Source organism: Thalassophryne amazonica, chromosome 4 (genome assembly GCF_902500255.1).
Source record: "Thalassophryne amazonica chromosome 4, fThaAma1.1, whole genome shotgun sequence".
NCBI classification, from domain to species: Eukaryota; Metazoa; Chordata; class Actinopteri; order Batrachoidiformes; family Batrachoididae; genus Thalassophryne; species Thalassophryne amazonica.
Window position 1 is genome coordinate 45,613,588 of NC_047106.1, and position 12,275 is coordinate 45,625,862.

At 38.8% G+C, this 12,275-nt stretch overlaps 1 protein-coding gene across 5 annotated transcripts in view; it reads right to left on the bottom strand.

The window, feature by feature from the left end:
* The window catches only part of LOC117508145 (eukaryotic translation initiation factor 4 gamma 1-like), a 210,168-nt gene that overhangs the window by 155,671 nt on the left and 42,222 nt on the right, over positions 1 to 12,275 (bottom strand). For 4 of the 5 annotated variants that reach the window (XM_034167809.1, XM_034167811.1, XM_034167810.1 and 1 more), the window contains exon 2: positions 7,271 to 7,320. The gene's annotated coding sequence lies outside the window, so the exon portion shown is untranslated. Of the gene's footprint in view, positions 1 to 7,266; positions 7,321 to 12,275 lie in introns of all 5 variants that reach the window. The other variant, XM_034167808.1, reaches the window with a different exon arrangement.

Genomic DNA, 12,275 nt, shown 5'->3' on the forward strand with positions numbered 1-12,275 from the left:
AATTTTCATCTTAGGTGCATGTCCACTGTGAGAGACATAATCTAAAAAAACAAATCCAGACATTACAATGGATTATTTTTTAATAATTTAATTTAAAGTTACTGCTGCAAATAAGTATTTGAACACCTACCAACCAGCAAGAATTCTGGTTCTCACAGACCTGTTAAGTTTTCTTTAAGAAGCCCTCTTATTCTGCACTCTTTACCTGTATTAATTGTACCTGTTTGAACTTGTTACCTGTATAAAAGACACCTGTTCACACACTCAATCATTCACACTCTAACCTGTCCACCATAGCCAAGACCAAAGAGCTGTCTAAGGACACCAGGGACAAAACTGTAGACCTGCAGAAGGATGGAATGGACTACAGGACAACAGGCAAGCAGCTTGGTAGAAGACAACAACTGTTATGATTATTTATTAGAAAGTGGAAGAAACACAAGATGACTGTCAATCTTCCTCGGTCTGCGATTCCATGCAAGATCTCACTTTAAGGATGATTCTGAGAAAGCTCAGAACTACACAGGAGGACCTGATCAATGACCTGAAGAGAGCTGGGACCACAGTCACAAATATTACATTAGTAACACATGATGCTGTCATGGTTTAAAATCCTGCAGGGCAGCAAGGTCCCCCTGCTCAAGCCAGCACATGTCCAGGCCTGTTTGATGTTCACCAGTGACCATCTGGATGATCCAGAGGAGGCATGGGAGAAGGTCATGTGGTCAGATGAGACCAGAATAGAGCTTTTTGGAATCAACTCCACTTACCATGTTTAGAGGATGAGAACAACCCCAAGAAAACCATCCTAACACTGAAGCATGGGGTTGGAAACATCATACTCTGGGGGTGCTCTTCTGCAAACGGGACAGGACAACTGCACCGTATTGAGAGGAGGATGGATGGGGTCATGTATTGCGAGATTTTGGCAAACAACCTTCTTCCCTCAGTAAGAGCATTGAAGATGGGTCATGGCTGGGTCTTCCAGCATGACAATGACCACAAACACAGAAGAAGCATTTCAAGGTCCTGGAGTGACCTGGCCAGTCTCCAGACCTGAACTCAATAGAAAATCTTTGGAGGGAGCTGAAACACCAAACCTGAAATATCTAGAGAAGATCTGTATGGAGGAGTGGATATTCAGAGTGGACATACAACCAGACATTCAGCCCGTCACCATCAATGGGGATAGGGTGGAGATGGTGCAAGACTTCAGGTTCCTGGGCACCTACATCAGCGAGGATCTGACGTGGACTATTAACTCCACAGCGATCCTGAAGAAGGCGCAGCAGAGACTCTACTTCCTGAGGATTCTCAGGAAGAATAATTTGAGATCTGAGCTTCTGCTGTCCTTCTATCACTGCTCTGTGGAGTCTGTGCTGAGCTGCAGCATCTCGCTGTGGTTCTCCAGCTGCACTGCAGTAAAGAGGAAGCAACTTCAGCAGGTCATTAACACTGCCCAGAGACTGATTGGCTGCACTCTCCCATCTCTGGAGGAGATTCACCATACCCGCTGTCTTAGGAGAGCCCGCAGCATTGTCAGGGACTCCTCACACCCCGGTCACTATCTATTTGAACTCTTACCTTCTGGGAGGCGTTTTAGAACAATAAGGAGTAAAACAGAGTGAAAAACAGCTTCTTTCCAAGAGCTGCTGTTGCCCTGAACGCCTCAACCCCACTGTAATAGTCTTTTTATAACTTTTATATGCATTATGCATTGTTTGTTGCACTGTTTTTTCTCGGAGCTGCTTTTGAATTTCGTTGAGCCCTTGAACAATGACAAAGAATTCTGAACCAAAATCCCTGCTGCAGTGTGTGCAATCCTGGTGAAAAACTACAGGAAACGTTTGACCTCTAATTACAAACAAAGGCTACTGTACCAAATATTAACATTGATTTTCACAGGTGTTCAAATACTTATTTGCAGCAGTAACATACAAATAAATTGTTAAAAAAAAAATCATACATTGTGATTTCCGGATTCTTTTTTAGATTATGTCTCTCACAGTGGGCATGCACCTAAGATGAAGATTTCAGACCCCTCCATGATTTCTAAGTGGGAGAACTTGCAAAATCGCAGGGTGTTCAAATACTTATTTTCCTCACCTCACACACACACACACACACACACACACACACACACACACACACACACACACACACACACACACACACACACACACACACACACACACACAGTGGTGGGCACAGATAACCAAAAAATTAACTTCGATAACAGATAAGATAACTGAAAAGTTATTTTGATAAAGTTAAACCGATAAACCACCCAAAAATGTATCGGAAGTTACAGATAATCGATAACTGATAAATTCCGGTGTTGTCTATGGGACATTTGCAGTTACTAAAGAGCTGAAATTGATTTTTAACACAATCGCTTTTGAAAGCATTAAAAGCGGTAAAAGACCTAAAGAATAACCAAGAATGTTTGACCATGCTGCCCCCTGCAGGAAACAGCACAGACAAAACCTGAAAGCACCCACGAAATCAACTCTTTACTAATCATAATCATTTTTCTTTCAACATTCTGCCCCTGCTGGAAGTTCTTGTTTACAACAGTGCTCCCACCACAGAGGCACACCGAGAGCAGCCATAAGGCCAGCTCCCTATCAATTTCAACACTCCGGTCAGGCGGAGGTCTTGAAAAATAAAGTCATACTAACTTATGGTTTTTTGAAAATACTGATAGAATAACTCCATTATTGTCAATTGTCATTTGTACAAAGTTAAAATTAAAATTGAAAATTGAATAAGGCACTAATTCTGAGGTTTTGTAACAAACACAGACCGCAAAGCATTCTGGGTAAAAGTGCTAAACAGTGATTGGTTCAGTAATCCATTATGTAAACCAACACGTTAATGTGACATGTGTCGTGTGTTGGTTTAAAGATAAATGTGCTTTTGTAAAATATTCCATTTTTACTTGTAAAAACAGGCATTTTTACGGAGCCCTGGAAGTGTCATCGCAATTTCATGTTTTAAAACTTTTATGATGTTGTAAAACGTGCACTCAATATTAGTAAGTAAGTAAGTAAATTTATTTATATAGTGCCTTTCACAGACATAAGGCCATGTACACACGTTGTCGGGTATTTGTAAAACAGAATATCTTACCCTTTCAGATTGGGGAAAAAACTTCATCCACACTACGTCGTTTAAAACAAAAAATCCATCCACATCGAACCGTATAAATGTGTTGTAATTAGTCTGCCAAACCTTTGGGTGGCGGTACTGATTAAAATTCTATCCAATCAGGAGCCTTATTCTCTTGTCGTCACTTCCACAAAAACTAAAAACATGGCGCCAACCTCGTTCGTGTGGACCGATGAGTCGGAATTACTTCTAACTGTAGTTTTAGAATACAAAGTTAACAAATATATGCACACAAAAAGCGCATGGACAATGGACAATACCAACACTTTGAGAGCAGCTACGTACCCAGACGTTTAATACTGCCATGAACACTCCTGGCCAGTAGATGGCAGTAGCGGCCTTGACAAAAATGTCAAACAAAATTCCAGATAATCCGTGTCTGCTACATTTAAGATGCGTGGAATTTAACAAACGCAAATACACTAACGTCTATAAACCCAGAGAATATATTCACGAGAGTTTTAGGCACTAGAGTTTAATGCTGTTATCTGTGGACCCTGAACAGAGTGTCTGAAATGCATTTGTCCTGTCGTGAACATCTGAGATTACCTTATGCTACCCATAATGCATTGCTGCCTGGCACAGCATGTGCTCACAAAACCTTAAAAATTAGCACATTACTTTAAAACGAAAACATATATCTGATATTTTCACTTTATAAACTTCAGACATGACAATAATTTTAAATAACTTGTCTAAAATGAGTGGTTAAAATTTGAACCATAAGTTAAACATGTATGCCTCTGGATGACTTGGTGACATTGCGATTATATTAGTATGGTGTTAAAGGAAATGACTTTTTTTTGGTCACCAGTTCTCCTTTGCTTACAGACGATAGAGTGGTTTCTGTTTGCAGAGGGTAGAACAATATGCCTATTAGGAAACTTTTAACAGGTAGGTCTCACTGTTCAGCTTAGTTTAGTACGTTATCGGACGGTAATTCATCGGAAGATAATTAGTCCGATGATGGTTTTTAAATTTATCTAAAAAGATAATCCGATAATGAAAACATTATCTTCGATAATTATCTGTTATCGGAAGTGTGCCCACCACTATATATATATATATATATATATATATATATATATATATATATATATATATATATATATATATATATATATATATATATATATATATATATATATATATATATATACTCAACAAAAATATAAACGCAACACTTTTGGTTTTGCTCCCATTTTGTATGAGATGAACTCAAAGATCTAAACTTTTTCCACATACACAATATCACCATTTCCCTCAAATATTGTTCACAAACCAGTCTAAATCTGTGATAATGAGCACTTCTCCTTTGCTGAGATAATCCATCCCACCTCACAGGTGTGCCATACCAAGATGCTGATTAGACACCATGATTAGTGCACAGGTGTGCCTTAGACTGCCCACAATAAAAGGCCACTCTGAAAGGTGCAGTTTTATCACACAGCACAATGCCACAGATGTCGCAAGATTTGAGGGAGCGTGCAATTGGCATGCTGACAGCAGGAATGTCAACCAGAGCTGTTGCTCGCGTATTGAATGTTCATTTCTCTACCATAAGCCGTCTCCAAAGGCGTTTCAGAGAATTTGGCAGTACATCCAACCAGCCTCATAACCGCAGACCACGTGTAACCACACCAACCCAGGGCCTCCACATCCAGCATGTTCACCTCCAAGATCGTCTGAGACCAGCCACTCGGACAGCTGCTGAAACAATCGGTTTGCATAACCAAAGAATTTCTGCACAAACTGTCAGAAACCGTCTCAGGGAAGCTCATCTGCATGCTTGTCGTCCTCATCGGGGTCTCGACCTGACTCCAGTTTGTGCACTAATCAAGGTGTCGAATCAGCATCTTGGTATGGCACACCTGTGAGGTGGGATGGATTATCTCAGCAAAGGAGAAGTGCTCACTATCACAGATTTAAACTGGTTTGTGAACAATATTTGAGGGAAATGGTGATATTGTGTATGTGGAAAAAGTTTTAGATCTTTGAGTTCATCTCTTTCAAAATGGGAGCAAAACCAAAAGTGTTGCATTTATATTTTTGTTGAGTATATATATATATATATATATATATATATATATATATATATATATATATATATATATATATATATATATAGTGGTGGGCACACTACACACACACACATTAAAACACAGTTAAAAGGATGTGAAAAAAAAAACCACAAAATTTCTAACCCTGTGTGTGTGTACACACTAGGGCTGAAATGATTACTCGAATAATTCGATTACAAAAAATGATTGAGGCAAATTCTGTGCCCCAAAACTTTGATTAATGTTGTAGTACATATGCCAGGCCTGTGTGTGGCGCTGTAATGTCCCCAGAAAAACAACAGAAGAAGACTAGAGCATGCGCTCAGGCCGTGTAATGGCGAATAATTTCGCCCTTAAAGTTACTGCTTTCCAATGCGACACAGAGTAAAATAAAGCCTTTTAACAGAAAGAAGGTCTACACTGATCATCTGAAATAGACTTACTGTGCATTTAAAGTGAAGCAGTGTGTTTGTCTATTTAAAAAAAAAAAAAAAAACACGGTCTGCTCGACATGATGAGTGACTGACCTCATGGCCGGGCACCCACAGTCGAAGCCAGCTGCTGTCTGTTTTGTTCAGACTCGCACTGTGTTTTTCTCTTTTTAATTTCTGCTTTTTTTGAGCAACACACAGTGCTTCACAAACATGGTAACTTTAAAAACAGTGACTGTGGGGCATGCATGTTCAACCTCCAGCTGAAATGCATCTGCTGAATCGCAGAGAAAGAGGGATTAAAAAAAAAAAAAAAAAATCACGTAGGGACCCAGTCCACCAGCCTTTAAAAATAATAATAACCAAACTCAAAATGGTTAAATTTTACAAGTTGGGGGAAAAAAAAAACAGAAACCCACATCCCATCGCCATTTCAGCAAAATTTCAAGACTTTGGCACAGTGACATTGTGCCATTGGTTAGAGAGAGCCCTGGACTATTCATGTTTAAAAACGCAAAGTACTTTTTATTACTCTATTAATTGCCAGAATAATCGATAGAATACTCGATTACAAAAATAATTGATAGCTGCAGCCCTAGTATACACAGTGCCCTCCAAAAGTATTGAAACACTTGATATTTCACAAATTTAATTTGCTTATGCCATTTCAAATACAACAACAAAAATAGAGTGTGTGTGTGTGTGTGTGTGTGTGTGTGTGTGTGTGTGTGTGTGTGTGTGTGTGTGTGTGTGTGTGTGTGTGTGTGTGTGTGTGTGTGTGTGTGTGTGTGTGTGTGTGTGTGTGTATATAATCAAAATTTCTAAAATTATCTTTCTTAAACTGAAAGCAATCTGTACAACTTGATATAAATTAATTAAAAATATGAAAGATTATTGGTTGCGTAAGTAATGGATTTGGATGCTGTGGATTTTCTTTCACCATAACATCCAATCTAAGCTTGCATCTCAGATGTATCTTCTGGCAAATTGGAGCTGAAGCTTCAAGTCTTCTTTTTAAGAAAATCTTCTTCTATACCGCTTCATCATAAAGCTGTGTAACTGATGATACAAAATGCAAAACATGCACTATGCACAATTTCTCCAATCACAGCCTGAGAAGCCTGTAACTTCTGGATTGTCTGGGTGTCTTAGTGGCTATCCTCACTCTTCTCCTTGCACAGTCGCTCAGTTTTTGAGAACTATCTACTCCATACAGATTTACCATAGAGTACCATACTGTTTGTATTCATAATTGATGCAAATAAAGTCCAATACATATTCAGTGACTTGGAAATGTTCATGTATCCATCCCCTGAGTTGTCTAAAGAAAACTGGCAATAAAACTGGTTATTACACCAAAGCGTTACATTACTTATGCAAGCTATTATGTTGGCTTTTATATTTTAATCAATATCAAATTGTAGAAATTTGGTTTAAGTTTGACTTTAAGGAAGATAATTTTAGAAATTTTTTTTTTTTTTTTTACTACAAGATGCTTAACCATTTGGACAGCTACACAATTTTTGTCATTTTAACAATGTACACAACCAGAATAGTGTTGAAAAAAAAAAAAGAAAAAACAAAGTGGCTACTTATCTGCATACCTACATTTATGAAATGTCTCAGGTCCTAAGTGTGGTTACACCAATCAGTTTGTCCTAAAAGTGAAAAAGAAGGAAATCTTTGTGATCAAGGAAGACAGAACATTTCAAAAGAAATACAGCATCAACAATACTTCATAGTTTACCATTTAACTTAAGAAAATGTATCATGACAGTGACTTGTAAATACAATTATTTGTACATTAAATTTTATTGCTCATTACTGTCTCATATAATTGCCATTTAACCTCTGTCAAGTGCATGTGCGCATAACTCAAAATCCACAAATACAAAAATCATAAAAAAAAAAAGGTAAGGTGTTGTCATAGGTCTGGTATGTCACAGACTGGCATGCAGCACAACTGGTTAATAATTTACCTGAGCTTTTTATAGGTAATTTTGAGCGAAAAATCATCCTTAGATGTCAAATGCATGCCTGGTGCCAAAAATGTTTACAGGTTGGCAGCTCAGAATTAACAGCATGTAAATGAAAATACAATTTAAAATGAGAGTTTCCTATTAAATATATTAACATTAAGCATTATTTGCTAGTTTCAAATCAAGATCAAACTTTCTGTATCATTTTTCCATTGAAGGCATGTCAAAGTAAAACAAATCTCTACTACTACTACAACAACAACAACAGATTTAAGTAACATATATCACAAAATAATAAATACCATAAATATTCGGCTTCTTTAACACATCTTCCCACCCAGGGAGAGTCGTTGACTCTCATCCTATTCACTCTACAGAATCTGGAATAGGTGCTGCCAGCAACCACCTTAGCAATCTCTTTGCTTCCCTGTTGATTAACTGCTGGTGAATAAATTCCTCACGTGCAGTTATTTTCGTCCAACTGATTCTGCTGTTTTTCTCTCTGTGCTGACAACGCCAATCACTGATCCTGGTCCTGCACTCCAGGGAACCGGACTGCAGTGTTTTTATTTTGTATTGGATTTTTTTTATGCATTAAATAGAAACAAAACAGGTACTGTACAAAATCTTGAAATAGCAGCACACATAAAATTAAGAAGTAAAATAACACAATGGGCTTATTGTATATTATTTACATATAAAAGAAAACAAAATATAGGGCAAACGAACATTTACAAATCAAATTTGTCTGTAAAAGAAACTCATTTCTAAGCATTATTGCATTCAATCAATGATAAAGTCTTGTCAAAGTTTTAACTCATTTCTTCAATGAGTAATGTTAGGTTTTGTCTTTAAAAAAAAAACACCATTTATCTGTGTAGTTGATTAAATCTTGTTCACTAAACAAGCACACCTTATTGCACTTCCGGGTACTTCATGTCCTTTTTGTCCTCTTGAGTAGTGGCAGCCGCGCCCCCATGTTGGCACGGCAGCATTACATTAGCGGTATAGGGAGTCCATGCTCTAGCTTTAATATATGTAACTCTATGGCTGTAACATAACAAAATGTGGAAAATGTGAAGCGGTGTGAATACTTTCAAATAAGGACACCGTTTTTGTTGTTCTTCTCTTTCTTCCATTTGTAAAGAAACTCTTGTACAATCTGTAAAAACCTACGTGTTAGAATGACCTAAGTGGGTCACTTCTCTGGCTCTGGTCTGCTTAAAGTTTCTTCCTCATTGTCACCACTGTCGCCTGTATGCTTGCTCGGGGGGGTGGTAAGGTAAGTCCTTCCTCGTGTGAAGCACCTTGAGGCGGCTTTGTTGTGGTTTGGTGCTATACAGGCAAACCTCATTAACTTGCGTTCGCATAAGTCACGTTTCTGCTTTACTCACAGTCTATTTGTGGACCCCCAAAAATTTAGACTACTGTATAAAAGTCAATTTCGATTAACCATCACCCCCATAACCAGGAAAAGCATTTTCGTGATGGTATCACAAACTAATAGATTAATTTACTTTTCGCGATGCCATCACAAAATGGCGTGTGTGCTTCGGGCACGAGGGGCGGTGGCAGATATAAATTCCAGTCCGATTTGAACCATTGGGAAGAATCTAAAGAGGAAGATCACATCTAAAAACGTTGAATCGTCCAGAATCATCGTCCTGAATTGTGCGCACTGACGAAGCCCTCAGTGCAGCAGCGCAAGGAGGACGAAGATGATCCTGAACCCACTCCAGATGAAGACATAATCACCAACCAGGAAGGAGTCATGCTTCAAATAGTTGAAACTGAAACTACTGTAATATGGCAAGGTAAGCTGGTTTTAAGTTTTTTTGGTCAACCTCATTAACTCGCGGTTTCAGATAACTCATGGTCCGATTTTGTGGACCCCAACTTGCGCAACAGGGTTTACCTGCACAAATAAAATAAATAGAAAAACTGAATTGAGTTGATACTTTACCAGAATAAAGTAGTTTTAAGGAAGACTGCATGTTGTATAAATAGCTGGCATCTAAGGTTAAATCTGCATTTTGGTAAGACAGTGCATGCCGAAAGTCTGAGGGCACAATACTCCCGTTACCCAGTTTAGAAAATCATGTGGCTTTGCAGTCATTTTGAACACCACAACAGATCTGTCAAAGCAAATGGTCATATTACAGATGTTTTAGCAGAAGCTATGAGCAATGTCTTTGAACAATACTGTCTGCTACCGACTCCAAGGGTTATTTCCCCCTTCCAGCATCATCTTCCTTAGTTATGGTTCTTGTAATGCTGACACATAAGGTATTTACAGCCTGCTGACATTATTTATGTCACTGACACAAATACACCCACTTTCCCTGATACAGATACACTCAGACAGCAGTGTAAAAAAAAAAAAAAAAAAAAAAAAACCTGCATCATGATGTGTTGTGCATCTTCACCCAAAAAAGTAAAGGGGGGGGTGTAAAAAATTACACTCCAAATACGTTGCCATGACTGCAGTAACATGCAAACAAAAAAGAAACAAAGACAAAGGATTCTAAACTTTAAATGAGATAGGGTTAATGGTTCGAGCAGAAGACATCCCCAGTAAAAAAATAAATTAATAAAAAAAAAAAAAAACTTTGACAGACTTCAATGGGAAGCAAACGCACAATGCTGTTCCTGAAGCCTTTGAGCTTCAGGAACAGCAACAGTAACTGTGCAAAAACTGCAAAGTAAGTGACAAAGAACACTTTAAAAGCTCATCTGCAGACAGATTAGCCCTCAGACCATGTGCTGACAAAGTAAGCAACGTCTTCACAGACAATTTCAATCAATCCCTGTCCTTCACCATTGTACCCACATGTCTGAAAACAAGCATCATCCTCCTGATTCTCAAACAGTCCATAATTATGACTCTGAATGACTGCCTATAGCTCTATAACACCTCTAGTCACAAAGTGCTTTGAAAAACTAAAGGCCCCCTGACACACGCATGACTTTGATTCACACACTTGCAAACCCATTGTCGTGATGATCCCACCCACTGTCTTCTCAGCTGGACACCATTCTTTGTTCTACCGGCTGCCACACACACTGCGCTGAATGCTGTGTATATAAAAAATTATTTAGTGTCAGATTAATCATTTTCTCTGCAAATTGGCCATTGAAAACGGCTGTAATCACTTCCTGAATCACAGAGGACTGCTCCAGCTTCAGCCGTTCGTGCGTGCGCACCTAACAAGCTGTCATGTTTACAATGTCATGGCTTGGTAAAACAGTTGTGTGTTCTTTCCTTTTTGTGTGCAGCTGTTAAAGTCTGTTTATGACAGATTTAACTTCCTGTTATAATCGTTCAGACGAGCTGCACTCTGATGTGATCCGCTGACATCACCACTCGCTCTGTTCACTTCTTTATTCGACTTGACGAGCTGCACATCGTGTTGGCAATTACATCGCGCCACATAGCACATTTATGCGTGAAAGATTTTTTGAACATTTCAAAATTCTCTGTGTGCAATAGCACGCATTGGCGGCCCTCTCACATCCTGTCTGCATTCGTTAAAGACGTGTTTACTCTCCAGCACGACACAGGTCATGTTAGTGCATGAATCAAAGTCATGCTCGAGTCAGGGGGCCTTAGTAATAACAAGTGTCAAAACTAGGGTTGGGTGTTGAGAACCGGTTCTTTTCGAGAATCGTTAAGAAATGATTCAATCCATTGACATCAACAGCCTTTTTGCTTCACGATTCCCGTATCGGTCCTTCAGAATGGCCGTTGTTTTTGAGGGTGTTTGTCGGGAAAATGGTAATTTGCAAATCCTGCAGTGGGTCTGCAATCAACCGCTTCCGCAGCGGCTCTGCTTGTAGCTTGAACCAATGAAGCAGTGCTCCGATCCACTGCGTCGTTGGTTCTCTGCTTCGCTGCTTTTCAGAAGCAGCGAGTCTGCTTCTTAACCCCTCTCAAAGCCATTTAAAGATGTCAATCATTAGTCACATTTGTACGGATTAAAGTCATGAACTGGGACTCTTGTCTTGTTCCAGGAAAGAAAGAAAATCGTCCTCCGTTCCATTTGCAAACACTGTGCCGCTCTCTGCTGAGTCAAGTTAGAGTCCGGTTGGAATTAATAACTTCAAAGCGAATCACCGTTTTAAAATCAAATGGCACCTTTCCAAACAGTGTAATAAAGACAACAAATTACAACAGACTAAAAAGTTTTTTCCTCCCAAAATGATACATCCTGCATTCTTTATAAATTACACTGATCTTGACGTGGCAGCATAGGCGGCTGAGCTCAGCTCAGAGGCTATGGAGTTACATTTGTGTCATTAATATCTGAAAGGAAATGCTTCTGACAAACACTACAGATTTTATGTCTATTTATGTCCAGAGATCTAGGTTCCACCATGTAGTACAGATTTTATTTATGTCCAGAGATCTAGGATCTACCATGTACAGATTTCATTTCTGACCAGAGATCTAGCTTCCAGTCACCATATACAAATTCTATTGATTTTTATTTATGTCCGGAGATTAAGGATCCAGTGACCAATTTCATATTTATTTACTTTAAGACTCAATAAAATGTTGTTGACATAGAAAACTGCTGAATAAATTCATGATATTTGCCCATGTGTGTGTGGTGAAGTACCTGCTGTGGTGGCAG